This window comes from Scyliorhinus canicula, chromosome 12, assembly GCF_902713615.1.
Source record: "Scyliorhinus canicula chromosome 12, sScyCan1.1, whole genome shotgun sequence".
Lineage (NCBI taxonomy): Eukaryota > Metazoa > Chordata > Chondrichthyes > Carcharhiniformes > Scyliorhinidae > Scyliorhinus > Scyliorhinus canicula.
In genome coordinates, this window is record NC_052157.1 from 61585234 (window position 1) to 61603370 (window position 18137).

Genomic DNA, 18137 nt, shown 5'->3' on the forward strand with positions numbered 1-18137 from the left:
CATCGGTTGAACCATACAGGGTGTAGTGTTAATGAGGTCAGTCAATAAGAGGGTCATTTAGGAGTCTGGTGACAGTGGGGAAGAAGCTGTTTTTGAGTCTATTTGTGCGTGTTCTCAGACTTCTGTATCTCCTGCCCGATGGAAGAAGTTGGAAAAGTGAGTAAGCCGGGTGGGAGGGATCCTTGATTATGCTGCCCGCTTTCCCCCGGCAGCGGGAGGTGTAGATGGAGTCCATGGATGGGAGGCAGGTTTGTGTGATGGACTGGGCGGTATTCATGACTCTCTGAAGTTCCTTGTGGTCCTGGGCCGAGCAGTTGCCATACCAGGCTGTGATGCAGCCCGATAGGATGCTTTCTATAGTGCATCTGTAAAAGTTGGTAAGGGTTAATGTGGACATGACGAATTTCCTTAGTTTCCTGAGGAAGTATATGCGCTGTTGTGCTTTCTTGGTGATAGCGTCAACGTGAGTGGACCAGGACAGATTTTTGGTGATGTGCACCCCTAGGAATTTGAAACTGCTCACCATCTCCACTCGGCTCCATTGATGCTGACAGGGGTGTGTACAGTACTTTGCTTCCTGAAGTCGATGACCACCTCTTTAGTTTTGTTGGCATTGAGGGAGAGATTGTTGTCGTTACACCACTCCACTAGGTTATCTATCTCCCTCCTGTATTCTGACTTGTTATTCGAGATCCGGCCCACTATGGTCGTATCGTCAGCAAACTTGTAGATGGAGTTGGAACCAAGTTTTGCCACGCAGTCGTGTGTGTACAGGGAGTAGAGTAGGGGGCTAAGTACGCAGCCTTGCGGGGCCCCGGTATTGAGGACTATTGTGGAGGAGGAGTTGGTGTTCATTCTTACTGATTGTGGTCTGTTGGTCAGAAAGTCAAGGATCCAGTTGCAGAGTGGAGAGCCAAGTCCTAGGTTTTGGAGCTTTGGTGGATACATCTTCTTGCAGTTCACCAGCACAAGATGAAGCATGCATTGTTGTATCAGATGAGGATGAGCCACCAATTGAGACTAAAACACAAAGTGAAGAAGCAATACCTAATGTTGAGGACATTGATCCAGCTAAGATACCAAAATGCGAGGGTTTACAGATCATTTCTGAAGTCGCACATTTGCCTGCAACTTCAAACGCGTCCAAAAGTAATCCGACAGTGGATGCTTCACCAGTTGATGGGCATGCAGCACAGCGTTCGCACGCAAGCACCATGGATCAACCAAAACTCCTCAATCTAACAGAAGATCCAGGAACAGCTAATCCCTTGGCCGAGACCAGTAGCAAGAATAATGCTTTGGGTGCACAGGCAGATGTGAGTGTTGATTGTACCAATTTCACGGATAATGGCACTAAAGCCAAGAAGAAAAGGCGAAGGAAAAGGCTGAAAGAAAGGCTGAAAGAGTTGGTGACTCAAAGACAACAAAGAAAACTGGTCTTCTGAAAAAGGAAACAAGATCACATATTCGATCAAAGCTCAGGAGACCAATAAGAAGATGGTGTTAACCTGAAACACTGAGCGTGAACTGTGTACAGGGTGACGTGTATGTCATTATGCATATCATGTTGAAATGTAAACAGTAATTTCATGCTTATGAATAATTTTCTTTTACAAAGGAAAGGGGATGTGATGATATGCATAATGTGAGTTTGTACATTATGTTATGCACAAATTCCGACCATGAGATGGCATTGTAATCACATCACGTCACCATGTGATCTGGGAGTTGGGAGTTGATCGTGTTGGGAGGTATACGTATTTGCAGCAGTTCCACAAGAGTTTTTTCGTGTTAGTTGTTTGTAAGTTAATTTATCCTAGTTATCTTACTACGCAGTTTGGTCGATAATAAATTATTTTAAGCTACATCTTCTGTAGTTTATCATTCACTTCGGGCGGTCTACAAAACATGACAGGAGCAGCACAGACTATCTGGCCCAAATGCTGGGAAATCTGGGAGGAAGGGATAGCTCTGAGTCACATTCTGAGTCACATTCCAGGACAGGCAGCACTTCTTCACCGTCCCTGTGGATGCGGACAAATTTGTCCTGGAGAACGGGATGGAGAAACGGCAGCAGGGACAGCGATGACAAGATCATCCAAAGAGACTTTATTTATTTACTAAATCAATTAACCAACTCGTTGAACACTTTGCACGGGGCTGCACTTCCTCATTCTGAGGATGGGAGGTGATATAGAGGAAAGAAAGAGCAAGGGAAGCAGACTGCGGGAAAGGGTGAGGAGGAAGGCAGGTAGAGAGCACAGAGAACAAGCAACTGGAGGATACATAACCAACCCTATGAGAGGGCCACCACACTAGCGGGGAAGCTAGCACAGGGAAGGATGAAGGAAAGAAGGAAAGAGAGGCCGCGTTGCATCTCCAGAAGTGGACAGAGCGCTTGACAAGGGGGGGAGGTGTTAGCATCCCCATCGGGGGGGGGGGGGGGGGGGGGGGGTGGAAACAAGGGGAAGAAACAGAGGAAAGGGAACTTGGGGTCAGCTCTGGGGGTGTGGTGTGGGGGGTAGAAAGTGCCATAGGGGGATCTTGGAACAAAGATAGCAAGAGCATTAGGCTGGCTACAACAGGCCGCACGTGGCAACTTGGAACACAAAGGCACCACAAACAACCACTTTGGAGGGTCCCTGAACAAAGGGAAACCCTGGAATGCAGGGGCTCACCCACATGGCGTACACACTTTTGGTGGCCATGTTGGGTGGCCCCTGATGCCACAATGCCACAATCCCATTGGTGATAGCAACACTCAGGTTGTGGAACCAACTGCAACAGCAATTCGGAATCACCAAAACGCCCATGAAGGACCCCATCTACAATAACCAGAGATTCACGCCCATGACAATGGACACCACCTTCAAAAGGTGGAGACAGGACACGGGGACACTGACAGTTAGGGACTTCTGCACAGGCAACAGACTGACAATGCTCGAGGAACTAATAGAGAAGTTCCAGCTGACAGGCGGCGAAAGAGCTAGGATATATGCAGGTCAAAAACTTCTTATATAGGGAAACGAGGACATTCCCATGATCCCCGCAACAATAGTTGCTTGATGACCTCCGGGACGCTGACATCTTCGGGAAGGGGAACTGCGGCCACCTGTTTGGGCGATGACTGGGAAGAGCACACATACCGCTGGACGAAACAAGGGAAAAATTGGAGGAGGACTTCAGGGTTTGAAATAGGGTGGGGATTCTGGTGTGAAGCAGTGCATAGGGTCAACTCCACCTCCATTTGTGCAAGGCTAAACCTAAAGCAGCTGAAAGTGGTACACAGAGCCCACTTAACTAGAAATCGAATGAGTAGGTTCTTCCCGGAGGTGATGGATAAATGCCAATGGTGCCAAGGAGGCCCGGCCAACCATGCCCACATGTTCTGGTCGTATCCCAGACTTGTTGGGTTCCAGCACAGTGGTTAACAATGTTGCTTCACAGCGACAGGGTCCCAGGTTCGAGTCCGCACGTTCTCCCTGTGTCTGCATGGGTTACATCCAGGTGCTCCGGTTTCCTCCCACAAATCCCGAAAGACGTGATAATTTGGACATTCTGAATTCTCTCTCCCTGTATCAGAGCAGGCGCCGGAATGGTGTGACTAGAGGCTTTTCACAGTAACTTCATTGCAGTGTTAATGTCAGCCTATTTGTGACAATAATGAAGATTATTATTCCGGACAGCCTTCTTCGAGGCAATGTCCAAGGTGGTGGGGTTGAGGGTACAGTCGTGTCCATGAGTGGCAGTTTTCGGTTTCTCAGAATAGCCAAATCTCTTCATGGGGAGGAGGGCCGATGCCCTGTCCTCCCTAATCGCCCACTGGAGAATCCTGCTCCGCTGGCAATCAGCATCACCGCCCAAAGCTGCAGACTGGCTGTCTGACCTATCGATATTTCTCCAGATGGTGAAAATCAAATTCGCTATCCGGGAGTCAGAGGAAGTCTTCCACATAACGTGGGAACCATTCACTCAGTTGTTACAAGGCCTGTTTCCAGCCAACAGCCAATAAGCCAGAGGGAACTGAAAGCCATGAAACAACAATGAATGCCAACGAAAGGCGGGGGGGTACACAAAGAAACATGGAGTCCACCCAGCCTCTGCTAATAACAATATGCATGGCAGCACACCAACCAAACAGGAACAAAATATATGAACTGAAGAAGGAAGAGGGCATGCCAGACGACTGGAAGGGGAGGGGGCTATCAAAAAAAGGGGGAGAGGAAGGTTGGGGTCCCGGCTGGAAATAACCTACTGGAGAATACAAAACAAGAAGCAATAACCGACGTAAATAACAAAAGACAACTGATTTAAATATATTTTCTTTTTTCTTTTCGTTATCTTTTCTGTTGTTTTCAATGTATGTTCATGATTGCCTTTGTTTTGTATAACATAAACAATCCTTAATAAATGCACGTATAACAAAGAAAAATTAGAAAAAAGAATATTTACATATTACCTCAAAAATAAGAATCTGAATGAGGTGAGGGAGTGACATGATCTGGTGGAACAAATATACACATAACTAAAAGTAGGGACATAGGTTAACAAAGTGAATAGACAAACAAACCAAACACTCAAGGTTATTCCTGGAGAGATAGAATTGAAAAATGTTCAACCAGTTTTAAACCTTGGTCAGACCACACCTGGAGTAAGATCTCCAGTTCTGGTCATCATATTATAAAACGGCTATAGAGACACTGGAGAGGGTGAAAAAACGAATCACAGGGATGATATCAGAAATTTGGGGTGAATGGACATGAACAGACAGGGTCTCTATTCCCTTGAAAAGAGAAGTTTAAGGTGTGACCCTGAGAGAGAATGTTCCAGGATCATTCAGTGCACATGGTCAGTGAGGGGAGACTTCACCCTGAGAGAGACTGAGACCCAGCGAGTATATTTAGGAATTGGGTTCAATGTGAGAAACTGGTGCAGAGGGAACAAAGCACTTTAGGTAAGGTTTACTGAAAGAAGTAAAGTGTGCTGAGTGGAGAGTTAGGAGAAGGTAAATCAGTCATTGGTATTATTGGAAACTGTAAAATTGTTCAGTATTGTAAGCACCGTATTATTTTATTAGTAGTGTAAGTCTTACAGGCAATGCCAAAACCTATCAAGAGCTACAAACTTTATTAATTATTTTTTAATTATAAATTAATTAATTAGCAATTATTAATTAAGTACAACATATTAGAGATGGCAGGGCAGGTGATGTGCAGCGATTGCAGGAAGTGGGAGATTCTGGATACTGTGTGATCCAGGGAAAATACATCTGCAGTCAGTGTTTGCAATTACAGAAACTTCAGCTCCAGGTTATTGAGTTGGAGGCCGAGCTGCAGACACTGCGGCACATCAGGGGAGGTGGTCACACCCTTTAGGAGAGGGTCTTCTGATTTGGCCGGTGTTCAGAGACAGGACGGTCTGACAAGGCAGCTAAGGGGACCCAGAAGGCAGGAGTACTGGAGCCTCAGTCCTTGTAATTGTCCAACAGGTTTGAGGTCTCATTGGCTTGTTTGGGTGAGAGTGGGGCTGCCAAGTCTATGAGCTAATTCGCCACGGCACCATGATACAGGAAGCCATTCAATCAGAGGGAGTTACAAGGAATGTAGGGGACAGGAGGTGGCAGTATGGTTAGAGGGATTGACACCATTCTCTGCAGCAAAGAATGTGAACCTAGACTGCATGTATCCAGGATTCTGGAACTTGGGAGGTTTCCAGGATTCTCCTTAGGACTGGGGAGGAACTTTCCATTCTGGGGAGGGGGAGTTCCTCTCACAACAACATAGACAGGACAAAGAAGCAGACTCTGCCTGGTTAGTATGAGCATAATTGCACCAAATTAAAAAGCAGAACTTCAAATATCACACCCTCTCTCTTGCTGCTCAGACACAGTGTTATAATAAGCTGTGTTTAATATGGAAACTTCGCAGTTTGTGTTATTTCCCGTTGAGTGTGAATTGTCGAGTAATTATAACACAGCACTTACCAAAATCGTGATGGTGGGTTATAGCATCGTAGTTGTAGCTATTGTAGCTATTCTTGGCAAATTCTACTCTGAAATAAAAAGGTCCTGCATCATCCCGTATGATGTTGTTTGTAATCAGGGAAAGTTGCCATCGTTCAGGGCTCCAGACAGCCGGGTCCGATGACAGAACTGTGGCAACTCGTGTTTGTGATCCTTGGCGTAAAAGGCTCTGGACCATGTTCCACAAAAGACCCAGACCTCACCTTTAAACTGATTCCACCAAATGTGATGGATATCTGTAATGTTATGGGATCTGTACACGCGAACCTTCCTGTGCTGTCACCTCTCGTGGAGTGTCACATTTCCATCCACTCTTGTGACCGTCGAACTGGGGAGAGAAATATCAATATTTAACACTGGATAGTTTGTAGATCAAGCAGTCTCAATATCAACTCCCACATCACTGGTGCACAGTGCCTGCAATGTAGACCATCTACAGGACACACAAGGACTCCCCAAGGTTTTACAACAGATGGACGAGAATCCTGGACACAGGAGTGGACAAGTTCATTGTACATCGAGTCATGTCCTCAGGCCCCTGTTTAGTGAATCTGGTTCTTGTGCTGTGTAAAATGTCGATTGCCTTAAACCTATTATTTAAAAATCTTTATATCAGTTGTCCCATGACTCTGGCAAGCCAATGTGAGCAAAGCTATTTCTCCAAACGACACCTTGCAATGAACTCCAGCAGAAACTATGAAGCACACGAGCAAAGCACTTCTAGCCTGAGCTCCTGTATCCACTGGCTACTTTGTCTTCCTTCTCACTTTCAGTTATCTTGCCTCTTTATCAAAGTTTTTAGCATGGTGAGAATGGACAGGAAGTGTTACACTGAACAGTCCATCTATTCTGGAGTGGCTGTTTTGTCTTCATGGGGAATTCAACAAAAGACACAAATTTCAGCCCATCAATATCAGAGTCCTAACATTGAACATAGAACAGTACAGGCCCCTCAGCCCACGATGTTGTGCCGACCATTTATCCTAATCTAAGATCAACCTAACCTACACCCCTTCAATTTACTGCTGCCCATGTGCCTGTCTCAGAGTCGCTTAAATGTCCCTAATGACTCTGACTCCACCACCTCTGCTGGCAATGCATTCCACACACCCACCACTCTCTGTGTAAAGAACCGACCTTTGACATCTCCCCTATATCTTCCTCCAATCACCTTAAAATTATGTCCCCTCGTGACAGCCATTTCCGCGCTGGGGAAAAGTCTCTGGCTATCCACTTTACCCATGCCTCTCATCACCTTGTACACCTCTATCAAGTCACCTCTCTGCCTTCTCGCTCCAGTGAGAAAAGCCCGAGCTCCCTCAACCTTTCTTCATATGACATGCCCTCCAGTCCAGGCAGCATCCTGGTAAATCTCCTCTGTACCCTCTCCATAGCGTCCACATCCTTCCTATAATGAGACGACCAGAACTGGACACAATATTCCAAGTGTGGTCTAACCAGAGTTTTATAAAGCTGCAGCAAAACCTCGCGGCTCTTCAACTCAATCCCCATGTTAATCAAAGCCAACACACCATACGCCTTCTTGACAACCCTATCAACCTGGGTGGCAACTTTGAGGGATCTATGTACGTGGACCCCAAGATCGCTCTGTTCCTCCACACTTCCAAGAATCCTGCCTTTAACCCTGTATTCAGCATTCAAATTCGACCTTCCAGAATGAATCACTTTACATATATCAAGGTTGAACTCCATCTACCATTTCTCAGCCCAGCTCTGCATCCTGTCAATGTCCTGCTGTAAACTGCAACAACCCTCAACACTATCTGCAACTCCCCCAACCTTCGTGTCATCGGCAGACTTACTAACCCACCCTTCCACTTCCTCATCCAAGTCATTTATAAAAACCACAAAGAGCAGAGGTCGCAGAACAGATCCTTGCGGGACACCACTGGTCACCGACTTCCTGGCAGAATACTTTCCATCCACTACCACTCGCTGTCTTCTTTCAGCCAGCCAATTCTGTATCCAGACAGCCAAATTGCCCTGTATCCCATGCCCCCTAACTTTCTGAATGAGCCTACCATGGGGAAACTTATCAAATGCCTTACTAAAATCCATATACACCACATCCAATGCCCGACCTACATCAATGTGTCTCATCACATCCTCAAATAATTCAATGAGGCTTGGGAGGTATGACCTGCCCCTCACAAAGCCATGCTGACTATCTTTAATCAAACTATGTTTTTCTAATTAATCATGAATCTTATCTCTCAGAATCCTTTCCAATATTTTGCTCACCACAGACGTAAGACTCATGGGTCTGTAATTCCCAGGGATTTCCCTACTCCCTTTCTTGAACAGGGGAACAACATTAGCCTCCCTCCAATCATCCGGTACTACTCCAGTGGAGAGTGAGGACGCAAAGATCATCGCCAACAGCGCAGCAATCTCCTCCCTCACTTCCCGTAGTAACCTTGGGTATATCCCGCCAGGCCCAGGGGCTTATCTATCCTGATGCTTTTCAAAATTTCCAGAACATCCTCCTTCTTAATATCAACCTGTTCAAGTCTATTAACCTGGTTCACGCTGTTCTCATGGGCAACAAGGTCCCTCTCTCTCGTGAATATTTAAGCAAGGTATTCATTTAGAGCCTCCCCCATCTCCTCAGACTCTAGGCACAAATGTCCTCCACTATCCCTGATCGGCCCCCCTCTCACTCTGATCATCCTCTTATTTCTCATATAAGTGTCGAATTTATTCCCAGTTTTTACCGCTCCTTCTCCAGTCAACACATCATCCCACTGTCACACTCTGACCTACATTGACTCCCATTCTGGCACAACCTTGATTTAAGATTCTCGTCCTCGATTTCCTATCCCTCTCCAATTCTTATCTCTGCAACTTCGTTCAGTTTTGCAATCCATCAAGATCTTTGCTCTCCTCAAGGTCTTCTGTCAGTGTCACAGTAAACACAGGGTTGATGAGTGAATGGGACTCGGTGTGAGTTTGTACACTGAGCCACTGTTGAATTTGTTCCCAATTGCTGTCTGAAGTTGCGATTTTTTTTTTGATGTTTAATCATTTCAAAGCTTCAAGTCTAAACAGTTGACAAAAATCTGCAGTCATGTTTTCTGGCCAGAGGCATGATTCCAGGATATTTTCAAAACAACATGTGGGAATTTTAATCCAGATATAATTCAAACATGTAACAATGAGACCATTCTAATTTAATAGGATTGATTGGAGTTTGAAATATCTAAATTGATTATAGCTGATATTGTATTGGATTGATTTTGTGTTAAAATTTTGGGTCAGGTTGAAAAATTATTATTCCTGACACAATTGATACTACTTGGTGTGGTGATATGCATCACTGTAAATACACAAGGGGTTAATGTAAATACACGTCGACTAGCTAAACACTAGAGGGAGCACCAGAGACATGACACACAGACATTCAACCAATAGGTCAGTAAGATAGGACACGACCAATGGGCATTCACGATACACACCGAGGTGACACTATCACAGGAGGGCATTATACCAACCCATATAAAAGGACACAGCACACATGATCTGCCTCTTTCCAGTGGAGACACTCAGTGAGTACACAGTGTTGAGTTGAAACACATCACACCCACCACCTGGATTGTAGCAGACTGGTTCGTCAGTCTGAGTAGCTATAGCAGGATTAACAGGAGAGTCGAATCCAAGTAGGAGAATCGTTAACAGTTTAATTAATGTGTTAAAGCTATCTCCAAGTCTGAACCTTTCTTTGTCAGAGTGCACATCAAAGAAGCAGCTTATGCTACGTCAAGAGCATAACAAAACACTTGGAAGAAAGGAAACAAATTTTGAGGGAACAAAAATGGGTGTCGATTAGAGATTGATAACAATCCCTCCTCGTGTTTCTGGTTTAGTCAAACAAAGGAGGGTGGTGGCATAATGACATCCAGTTGAAAACTTTTACCCTGCCTCTCTTTATACAGCAGATAATTAACCCTTGCTTTTAACAGCTAAAGATGTTTTTTTACAGGCATTCAGAATTTAACGTTGAATTGTCAGCTGAAGATGTTTTTTTACAGGCATTAAGAATTTTAACTTTGAATTGTCAGCTAAAGAGGTTTTCTTTTAACAGGAATTGCAAATGTTAGTATTGACTTGTCCGAATGGATCTTTTGTGTTTTACTTTCTAGGTAACTGCCAGTGGTACAAGATTTGCAGTAGCTTTGAGGATTTGAGAATTTCTAAGTGACTTTCAGTCGTGCAGCATAAGCGGCATGGTTTAAAATCTAGTGGAGGGGTAAGCAACCCTTGTGAAACCCCTACAGGACTTAGCAAAGGGGGGGAAGGGCTAGCAAAGACAAAATAGAGTGCGGGGAGGAGATGCAGGCTTTTCCAATCTAAACATGCAATGGTGAAGGCGCCCGCCCTGGGGTTGCTGGACCTTAGTCAGCCATTCCACATCTTCTGCCAGGAGGCTAGTGGAATGTAGGCCGCTGGAGTAGCCCAGAGGTATGGGGGTGAATTAAGACCAGTGGGATATTACTCCGCCCAAATGGATGCAGTAGCCACAAGCATGCACCGATGTGTGAGGGCCTTGGCTTGCGCTTCATGGGCAATAAATGCATCAGAACCTATCGCCCTGATGGGTAAGATAATCCTCCATAGCCCTCATACTATTGTTCAATTCTTAGAGGCTGAAAGACTGAAGGGTGTCTCGGGTAGTAGATGCTCAAAGTGGGAAGCTAACATTTTACCTGGGGACGCACTTGTGGAAATCTGTAAATATATGGGGGAAAATCCCGCGATAGGGTTAACAATACAAGGAACAGAGCATGAATGCGTTGTGGAAGTAGAGGAGGACACTAGTGGAGGCTTGGCGGAAGAGCCACTGGTGGTGGAGGGAATGAGCAACTTACATTTGGACGGAGCAAGGAAGTATCTAGGAGGAGAGCCCCGTACGGTATGGGAATGAGCTGTACGGATAGTGCAGGTGAGTTGATTGCATGAGAACAGATCCCCGGGGATCACTCAGCACAAATAGCTGAATTAATAGCTTTAACAAAGGCCCTGGAATGGGGCAAGGGAGAGCGAATCAGTGTGTACATGGACAGTAGGTACACTTTTGGCGTAGTTCACGACTATATGACAGCTTTGAGTAGGCGAGGGTTTGTGACCGCCAGTGGAGGACACATTCAGCATGAGAATTTAATCAAGGACTTGATCCTGGCCGCCTGACAGCCCTTAGAAGCAGCCGTGATTAACGTCTAGGCCCATCGGAGAATTGAGAATTAGGCGCAGCAAGGAAATAGTTGGGCCGATCGGGCAGCAATAGACCTATTAGGGCAAGAACCGGTGGGGATGCAGACTCCAGGAATAGCAGCTGTGGAGGCCGCAGGCAATGCTGATATTGATGTAAGGCAGGTCCAAGAACAAGCACTAGTGGAGGAAAAGGTGGGGTGGAGAAATAATGGGGGACGGATAGGCCATAATGGAATATGGAGGAGAGAGGGAAAGATAATAGCCCCGAGGCCGTGCAACAACCCCTGTTGGACATATACCATGGACAAGCGCACACAGGGAGAGACAATATGATCAAACTATTAAAGGAATGTTGGTGGTGGAAGGGAATGGGCAGGGATGTGCCCAAATTCTGCCAGCGATGCATACAGTGCCCCCTGGTGGAATCAGGCCGTCCCTACAAGGTAAATGGGAAGCCAGCACCCGGCCCAAGGGACCATGGGGAAATTTGCAACGAGATTTTACTGGGTCTTTGCCTTGGGTACAGGGTAAAACATACTGTTTGGTGATTGTAGATCAATTTACCCGGTGGATGGCAGCATTCCCGTGTAAAGACGCCACCGCTAGTACCGTGGCTTTGATATTAGCTAATGAAATATACCCAAGGTGGGGGGGGGGGGGGGGGGGGGGGGTGCCCCTCCAACTGGATTCTGACCAAGGGGCCCATTTCACGGAGAAAGTCATGAGGGAGGCTTGTAGGGTTTTGGGAATCCGGCAAAGATTCCACATTCCATACCATCCTCAAAGCTCAGGAATGGTAGAGCGGATGAACCGGACCTTAAAAAATAGCCTAGCCAAAGCTATACTGCAGGAAGGAATAATTGGGTACGGGACCTGCCAGCAATATTGTTGTGACAAATAGCTACCCCCACCCGGGGAACGGGTCTAACCCCTTTTGAGTTAATGGCAGGAAGAACGATGCGCCTCCCGGTGGAGGTGACAACTGAAGGGGCGGAACTTGAGATAAGCAAAGGAACTGTATTCAAATGTGTGAAAGATCTGGTAGACCGCCTGCATGTCCTTAAGGGACAGGTAATTGCACAGCAACAGCATAGAGATCAAACTGACTGGAAAGGATACCCCAAAACTACCAACACCAGTGGTCAAACTCATGACAGGTAAAAAGGGACAAGGTGTTCGATGGGAGGGACCTTATGCAGTAATCATTGCTGGACAAACATGTGCCTTAATAGACGAGAAACCCAGTCCACGGTGGCGGCACTGGACGCAGTTGAAATCGTATCCTCATGAGTAGTCCCATAGTCACAAGGATTGAGAGAACCCTCCAGTGGGTCGGCAAACCCAAGGAGCAGGGGGTAGCCATGGCATTGGCAGCTGCTGCACTTGTAATAGGAATTATCTGGATTTGTGGATGGGCCACCAAAGGGGCTCAGGATATGGGACTAAGGCACGGAGAGGATGTATACGAGGAAGGAGTGCAATGATGTGAATGATATAATACTAATTGAGCAGCGGAAGGTGTTTGTTTATTCCCACAGGATTCTAGTGCTAGCACACTTTGGGACCCCACCATCTCTGGTTGCAGCCATCAACATTGACCGCCTCGTCATGGATACGGAAGAAGCCGGACATTGCTGTAACAAAACCAATGATCACATGCACACTAATGTCACGTGGGTGCTTCGGGCTGCTGTAAATGTTATGTGGGATACAAAGGGGAGGAGTGGTATAGATTTTATTATGATGGGACTCAGGATGTATGCACAAACAGGACTCTGTACGTTCCTGCGGAGCAGCTTATACAAATTACTTACATTCCGAAATACCTGGGCCCCAGGTTGGGAACCCAGGATCATGGGAGTTACAGGTGATACGGAAAGCTGGGAAACAGGACCTTTGCCCCCAGGCAGGATTACATTGTTTTTTAAATTGGCTGATCAGAGAACGTTAAATGCCATCGATGGCCCACATCGCCCGATTAGTGAAATAGAAAGTTATGGGAGACCATCTGATAATTCACTGCCTGGATCGCTGCCAGGCACCTAACTGAACTGGAAATCATGAGATGATATGTGATGGATTAACAGCTTTGTATCAGGGAAGTGAGGTAGGCAGCCAGTCAGCACAGGAGCCCGAGAATCGGGTGGGATATCGTAGGAAGCAAGGATCCCACGGGATACGGGTGGAGACCAAACCGAAGCCTTCCACCACCACTGTGACACCAGCGACCTCTGGCTCGGTTACAACCATGAGTCCAAGGACAACCCCCAAGCCTAACTGTGATGAGCATATCACTAGCCACACTATGGGACACGGGTTAGTTCTGACCCTCACTGATGAATCAGTGACAATAGTGTCAGGATATGAACATGTAAGAGTTATGATAAATCTCGCCAACCTAAACTTACCAGTCTATTGCTATGGTCCACGATTGTTTGTAGCCTTGGAGAGGGGGATGTTGGACGGGAGTGGGTTGAAAATATGTAAGCGACAATGGAGAGACATAGTGGAACTCAACCCAAGACATTGCAGAGATAAGTGAAGAGATTGAGGTTATGAAAGGGCAAATGAGAGCTGCAGTTCAGGATGTATACCAGGATCCCGAAACTGCTACAGACCTTAACCAGCAAATCAATTAGCTTGTGTGGAAGTCACTTAAACAGTTGTAGCCATAATCAGACAATTAATGAGTTACGTCATATAACAACTATACCAAGCGAGCATTGTGTGTGAATTGCCTGGGCATAATGTTGTTCTAACCAATTTATCTGAGTCTATTACCATTGCCCAACATGAACTTACTCCATGCAGGGATGTGTCCATCGTGGACGCGGATGAACTCGAACGAACTGACGATGACCAACGGATTCACCGATATGTCCAGAAGGGACTTCCCCGCATCCCGCAATTGCGGGCCGATTGGGAAGGACTTAGGAGGCGACGCAAATTGACCATCTCTAGAACAAGGAGCGGGAGCTCATCCAAACTCACGCCGAGAAGGCTGTGGAATTCGGAATTGTTTCAGTCACAGTTAGAGCCACAGTCTCTAACAGACAGAATTGGGGACTGAATACCAATCCATGGAACGTATTATATCACACGTTATTGTACTTTTGCGGCTTTTTATATTGTTCATCTTTTTATTACGCTCTGTTGCCTGAGACGCCGCATTAAGGGCTGACAGACAGACTGTCACGCCTAGTTAAAGAGGAACTGTTACAGCTCTTACCTGTTGACTATTCCACACATCAGCCGGACTCCAACAAATTCAGTATGTCTCTTTAATGGCCTATTCTTGGGCTAGCCAAGGGCCAAAAGTGGGGATTGAAGGTCGGTGAGCGGTGGGGGGGTTCAACGACCATACCTTTTAAAACTGAATAGCTCGGATGTCACGAGAATAATTTTACATAAATTACTTTATTTAGGATTGAGATGAATTGTAGGAAGGGTACTAAGGAATCATTATTAACCATTAAACATGTATTTTTAGGACACAGCAGTAATAAGTAATCAAATGGGATTTCGGATCGCTAAATTGACCAAAAGGACGTCACTTCTGAAATCGTGTCTTTGTGAAACAATCCAGGATGCTGGTTTTGTTGTCCTGCTTTTCACAGACAATGAATCACAGCAAATTACTAGTAAGCACAGCAGTCAGGATGAGGATCAATCACGTGCTGCTTGCAATTCTATTGGGTGAAGTTTAAACATTGCTTGCAATTCTGTTGGATAAGTTTAAACGTAGCAGCTTCAGGGATTGGATCGCGTCCAACTGGGGTGGGCTATTGATTTTTAAAAATTGTATAAGTACTATGTTCTCCGTGTACACGTAACAAGCTTGATTAAATAGCCATCTTGTCCAGGTTGTCGATGTGTCTTTTTCTCTCTGTACTGAGTTGAGCCACTCAAGGGAATAACCCCACTTGGAAGCTGACTCAATACACAGGTCTTGAAACCGCTCCGACACCTGCGTTCATTGTTGAGACAGATCATAGACCGTTGGTTGCAATAGTCAAGAAGCATTTCAGTAAGATGTTACTTTGCATTCAACGTCAAATGATGAAACTTCAGAGATATGACTTTGAATTAATTTATACACCTGGAAAGCACATTATGGTAACAGATGTGTTGTCTAGAGCTACAACAGCACAAGATCACAATGCCATTGGAAAGGATGTGCATGTTCATAACAATGTGATTACAGAAACACTACCAATATTGGATGCAGAGTCGAAACTGATAGTTGAAGAGACAGAGAAAGATGAAGTATTACAAATGGTGACACATAATCTCAACAATGGATGGCCGAAAGGTTCATGTTCTAAGTATCATCGCATACGATCAGAGCTAAGTATAGCAAATGGTTTATTACAGAGGCAAGAGAGAATAATAATTCCACAGTCTCTGCACAAGGAAATACTGCTGAAGTTTAATGATGGTCACCTTGGAAATTAGAAATGCAAGTGAAGAGCGCAAGATGCTGTATATTGGCCGGGAATAAATGAAGACATACAGAACATGGTGGAGAAGTCTACCACTTGTCAATGATATCAATATCGACCAGCTAAAGAACGAATGAAAATAGGGGAAATTGTCTCAGTTCCTTGGCAAAAGGTTGGGATAGACTCATTCGACCTTGATGGGAAAGAATATTTGCCAGTCGTAGATGATTACTCAAATTATCCAGATGTAGCACAATTATCGAGCTCATCAGCAAATTGTGTAATCATGCACAAAAAAGCAACGTTTACATGACATGGAATACGTGAGGAAGTAATGAGTGATAATGGACCATACTTCAACAGTAAAGAATGGAAGGAATTTGCACAGCAATATGATTTTAAGTATGTACCGTCAAGTCCATTGTATCCTCAATCAAATGGTAAATCAGAAAAAGGAGTTCAGATAGTCAAGCAATTACTGTAGAAGGCTATGGACAGTAAAGATGATCCGTATTTAGCATTTCTAAGCTATCGATCATCTCCATTAAATTGGGATTTATCGCCAACAGAAATGCTGACAAATCAGAAACTATGAACAATTCTGCGATGCTATACCAAGCAACGAGTAAATGAGAAGATAAGGGATCAAATGGAATCTCAGAAGAAGAAACAAAAGGAATATTATGACATTCTACCTGGAGTCTGAAACCTTTGAAACAAAATGAAATGGTGAGAGTGTAAGATCCTGATGGCTGGTCAAAATGTGCCAAGGTATCACAGAAAACAGGTCCAGGGTCATAAACTGTGATAACTGAGCAAGGACAGGTCTTAATGAAGAATGGACAAGCACTCCTAAAAGTGAAACAACTTGTTGCTGAACAGCAAGGTGACAATGTGTAGGAAAGTTTACATTTGTCGAAACTGACACAAGCAGTGAATGAGTTGAATGTCAATGTACAGAATGATGTTTAAAACAATGATACAATCATAGTCGATGTACCTACAGAAGTTCAGAACTGTCACACAGATTCAGCAAATTTACCAAAGTTGAGATGTTTAATGAAAAACATAAAGGGCGAGATTCTCCGCAAATGCGGAGAATCGTAGGCTGCCGTTGGACAGGCCGTGACCCACGGGAGCCTTCACGCCCACTTTCGGGGCCGATTCTCCCCCCCGGGCGGGGCTAGGAGCGAGGCCCCGTGCGTCACAGCGATGCGGCCTTGACGACGGTCGTGAAGGCCGCACGTCAAGCGTCATGCTGGCTGACGCGGCCAATGACGTCAGCCGCGCGTGCGCAGGTTGGACAACGCCAACCCGCGCATGGGCAGTTGCCGTCTTTCTCCTCAGGCGCCCGGCAAGACGTGGCGGCTTGATCTTGCCGGGCGGCGGAGGGGAAAGAGTGCGTCTGTTTTGGACTCTGGCCCGACGATCGGTGGGCACCGATCGCGGGCCTGTCCCCTCCCGAGCATAGTCGTGGTGCTCCCGTGCCAATCGGGCCTCTAGATGCCCCAAACGGGCATCTGGCACCCGTTTCACGATGGCAGTGAGCAGGTGTGTTTGCTGCCGTCGTGAAACGGCGAGCGGCGATTCGTGGCATGGGTCGGGCGTGGGGGGAGGAGAATAGCGGGAGGGCGTGAAAAATGTCGGGAGGCCCTCCCGCTATTCTACCACCCAGCGTGGGGGCGGAGAATCGCGCCCAAAGAAACTGGTATGGTTCGATCTGTGAATGAGCAATAAAACTGTGCATGATGTAAAATACATTGTTGTGCATATCATATGTAATATTTCCTGAAATAATGTATTGTATGTTTTTTTTGAAATCTCAAGGAAGGGAGGATATAGTTATATGCGTAAGCAAGTGTATGTATAACTATATATAGCCTCTGGCCAGTAGGTGTCAGGCAAGTGACACTGTAACCTGGGGGAAGTCTGTAGGAGAAACCATCGTGGTCTGTTGTGATTGTATTAGTTCCAGTTTGATAGCATTAGTTTCCTACTCAGTAATTGTCTCTGTACAAGGACATAACAGTCAGGGTTCATTTCCAAGAGTTGGGGGTACTCTTATGGAGGTGCTAAAGGTGCACGAGGAGGTTCCAGCATTGGATGGGGCACTGTTCCTGGTGGGGTTGAGATCCTGCTACATGTCTTGTCATCCATCCTGATGGATTCGGGAGAGAGAGAAGGGGGACCAAGAGTGGAATAGCATTGAGCCCGGTCCTTGACACGAGATGGTGGAAGGTTTCCCAAGTGAGTTTGAAAATTGGGCGCCATGTTTTGGTAATCTTAATTTGGAAGTTGAGCGTATCAAACTCAGTGGAGCACAACACATCCTGTCTTTTGAGGTCTGGGTCAGTTTAACCTACCACTCACTGGACCTGTTTTGTCCTGTTTCTGATGCTTGTCATGAGGTGTTGGAGGTGACCAAACTTGTCGAGTTATCTCCC

General features: G+C 45.8%; 1 protein-coding gene across 6 annotated transcripts in view; it reads right to left on the reverse strand.

Moving 5' to 3' along the window:
- The window catches only part of LOC119975257 (sialic acid-binding Ig-like lectin 12), a 312188-nt gene that overhangs the window by 134435 nt on the left and 159616 nt on the right, over window positions 1-18137 (reverse strand). For 2 of the 6 annotated variants that reach the window (XM_038814946.1, XM_038814945.1), the window contains exon 1: window positions 5984-6347. The exons of the other annotated variants lie outside the window; for them this stretch is intronic. The gene's annotated coding sequence lies outside the window, so the exon portion shown is untranslated. Of the gene's footprint in view, window positions 1-5983; window positions 6348-18137 lie in introns of those variants that run through there. 6 annotated transcript variants of the gene reach the window in all.